Genomic DNA, 3,869 nt, shown 5'->3' with positions numbered 1-3,869 from the left:
CTGAATATTCTAAATGCAAGAGGTGATAGGCCCAGAGAGGTGAAGGGATTTGTCCAAGGTGACACAGATGGTAATGATGGAACCAGGCTCAAGCTTAGGAAGTCTTTCTGTAGAGTTTATAACCTTAAATACAACTCTCAGCTGCTATCTACAGCTCACATATATGCACAGAAATACACCTGAAGTTCATTATACTATGTGTATTTTATTTGTTCAGGCAAGTTACTAAGGTTTCCATCTGTCCTCAGTTCTTCTGTATAATCAGGGGTTCAACCAGTGAAATTTGCTAACCTGTAATGGTATTGCTAGAAAAATGATTTAATGCATGTGTGAAAACTCTTGACACACAGTGAGTGCTCAGAAATAATTAGTTAAAATTTTATTAAAAGGAGAAGAGAGGGGCTGGGGTTGTGGCTCAGAGGTAGAGTGCTCGCCTAACATGCGTGAGGCAGTGGGTTCGATCCTCAGCTCCACATAAATATAAAATAAAAATGCTGTGTCCACCTATAACTAAAAAAGAAATATTAAGAAAAGGAGAATAGAGAGTATGTCTAGGCAAAGGCATTATAAATCTAGTCCCTCACAGCCACATCAATGTTTATAGTGGCTCAATTCACTATAGCTAAGCTCTGGAACCAACCTAGGTGCCCTTTAACATATGAATGGATACAAAAAAATGTGGTATATATACACAATGGAATATTACTCAGCCATAAATAGAAATGAAATTGTGGCACTTGACAGTAAATGGACAGAACTGGAGACTATCATGCTCAGTGAAATAAGCCAATTCCAAAAAAAAAAAAAAAACAACCAAAGGCTGAATGTTCTCTCTGATATGCGGATGCTGACTCACCATGGGGGATGGGTTTCACTGGATTGGACAGGGGAGGGTGGATGGGAATGGGAAAGACAGTAGAATGAATTGGACATAACGTTCCTATGTTCATATATGAATACACGACCAGTGTAACAACCACAAAAATGGGAAGTTACACTCCATGTATATATGATATGTCAAAATACATTCTACCGTCGTGTGTAACTAAAAAGTACAAATAAAAAAATTAAAATTAAAAAAATTAAAAGTAAAAAAAAATGATTTCATATTTTAAAAAGAAGAAGAAATCTAGTCCCTTCCTTAGTCTGTAAGGGTTTCCATTTTTAGATGCGTAGTGACCGCTCCTCCCTCTACAGGGCTCCTTTCTCTAGCCCTGTAGCAGGACTGCAGGACTGCAGTTTCTGTCCTGGAACTTCCTAAGAGCCCTCAGGGAAGGATTTAGGCTGTTGTTAACTTAGGAGAAAGGCAGAAGTTTAACCTCAGGGTCTTTTTTAAGGTGAATTCGTCTCCATTCCTATAATGTCTTGTTCCTCCCACAGGAGGGAAAACACATACTGAAGATTCAACGAAGCATACATGCATTCCAAGACACCAAGACACTCACCGGCTCTTCCTGTCAACAGGCTGAGGAAGTTCAACAGCGTTTGTGTTGGAGTACATCACTGGGGTCTTAGAACATGTTATTCACTCACAGAAAAGTCAGGATGCTGTCCCATTGATCCTATTTCAGAGACAGAAAATAGTGACTCCTAAGCTTTGGGTTTGAGCCATTGGGCAGATATTAGTGTGTGTACTGAATCCAGAAACCAGGGGAGCAGACACAGGTTGGGGAAGTGGAAAGTCAAGAGCAAATTCAACCTGAGATGCCAGTGGGCTTCCCAGGGGTGCTCTTGGATTGACCCTTGAATTCATGGATCCAGTTTTCCTAACACCTTTGGAAGCTAGAGTTATACATTTGGGTGACATCTACTATGAAACTGACTGAGAGCACACAGAGAGCATTTGTGGAACGAGAAAAGGAGATACCCCAGGATTGTGCTTTGAAACCCCAAGGTAGGTAAAAGACAAAGAGCCAGGAAATCCAGAAGGAGCCCCATTGGGGACAGGAAAACCACAGGCCTCCTCCAGGGCTCCCCCTGCAGCCTGTACCCAGGGAGTCCCAACGACTCCCGCTTTCCTCCATTACACCCTTTTCTCATTTTATTGATGGGATGCTCACAATCTGTAATACTCTCATTTTGCTTGTTTAATGCCTGTCTTCCTCCACCATATTGTAAGTCCATGAGAGCGAGCTTTGCCAGTCTTGATCATTGTCATATTTTAAGCAAATGAATGAATGAAAATGAATTTAATTCTACTACCCCTAATCCATAAACAAGAAAGTGGCTCTAAAATTTAAACTAAGAGGGAGAAATGCAGCTGTTCCATATCCCCAACAATAATGCCCTATAGTTAGGCTGCATAGGATTTATCTTCTGAGAATTTTTGTATATAAATTTTTTTATTTATATGACAGCAGAATGCATTAAAATTCTTATTACATATATAGAGCACAATTTTTCATATTTCTGGTTGCATCCATAGTATATTCACACCAATTATATATGTACTTTGGATATACATGTACATGTAATGATCATCTTCCGAGAAAGTACCAGGAAGATGCCTCTGCTCCCACTCTGTTACCTTGCTTAAGATCCTGCCATCATCCAGTAATTTCCTAGCGTGAGGCATTATCTTCTTAGCACCGTGCTTGGCACCTAGTAAGCACTCAATAAATTTTAGCTATTTTATTATTATTCAGTCTAAATGCCAATATTCCTGGGGGAGATGGCTGATGGAGTCATTTACTCCTCAGTAGGAATTAGCTTCTCAGCAGGAATAGTCAAGAAAAAAATCTTAGGGATGGGGGAGGGGCAGGACTGTAGAAAAAGGTAAAGTGTTTCCCAAAACGCTGGGGAATCTACAAAAAAGCCCCATGTCTGGTTTTGCCAAGGGTCATGACTACTCATTTGAACAGTGAGGAGGGCGCTGTGCGGTGTCACTTGGGGCGGTGTCAGTCTCCCTCCGTCAGGCGGTGGAGGAAATGAAGAGGCTTTCAAGGGAGGGGCAAGGGAAGGGGGACAGGCAGGCGGGGTGCAGCTGGCAGCCAGGGCTGCTGCCTCTATGACATGGATGCCTCCCCCTGCTGCTGCTGCTCACCCAAGAGGCAGGTACATGGTTTTATCCGGGGCTGAGACTTCTCTTGGGGTTTCCTTCCCACTTGTCTGGAATTTGGGCTCACCCAGTACAAAGTGGGTCCCTTGTGGCCTAGAGGATTAGAGAGCAAGGCAACCGGCTCCCCTTGAGCTGCTCCTGTGTGGGGCTGAATATCTCAATCCCCCAAATCAGACACACATTCTGGCCCCTGCTGATGTGGACAGTGGGAAGGAATGTTACGGTTGGAGTGTGTCTAGGGCTCAGGGGTAAAGGATTGAGCTGCAGGGTTAGTGTCTGTGATAAGCAGTTTGGGAACCTACAGGCAAATGCATGCCGTTGGGTGTACTTCCACCCCCACCTTCAGTCTAGATCCCAAACTTGACCATGCATCCCTTGAGGGCTGGCCCCATGCTCCATCCTAGACGTTTGGTCCCCAGCACCCAGCAGAGTGATTGACAGGACCTGTACTTATGCTGTCCAGCATGGTGAGTGCCTAAATCAAGATGTACTAAGTGTAAAGTACACACTGACTTTGAAGACTTAGGGGGAAAGAAGAGAAAATATTACTAACTTTATACTGATTACAAGTTAGAATAATATTTTGACACATCAAGCTAAATAAAACATACATTAAGATTGATGTTATCAGTTTATTTGAACTTTTAAACGTGTGACTATTCAGACATTGTCCATGACGTCTGTGCCTTGCGTTCTATTTCTCTTGGACATCTGTGGTCCATTCTGCTCCTCTCTCCCTTCCTTTCTTGTTCCCCTTAACCTCTAACTAGACCACCAGTGCTCTTCTTCTAGGGTGTCTTCGGCTCTCCTC

At 42.9% G+C, this 3,869-nt stretch overlaps 1 long non-coding RNA gene across 1 annotated transcript; it reads right to left on the bottom strand.

The window, feature by feature from the left end:
* Positions 1–354: 354 nt before the first annotated feature.
* Positions 355–2,844, bottom strand: LOC114092269 (uncharacterized). Its single transcript, XR_011709267.1, has 3 exons — positions 2,528–2,844; positions 1,446–1,562; positions 355–510 (listed from the first exon to the last, which is right to left on the bottom strand). It is a non-coding gene; the product is annotated as an uncharacterized lncRNA (long non-coding RNA).
* Between the last annotated feature and the right edge of the window lie 1,025 nt (positions 2,845–3,869).

Source organism: Marmota flaviventris, chromosome 12 (genome assembly GCF_047511675.1).
Source record: "Marmota flaviventris isolate mMarFla1 chromosome 12, mMarFla1.hap1, whole genome shotgun sequence".
NCBI lineage: Eukaryota > Metazoa > Chordata > Mammalia > Rodentia > Sciuridae > Marmota > Marmota flaviventris.
This window is presented reverse-complemented; position numbering and strand designations above follow the sequence as displayed.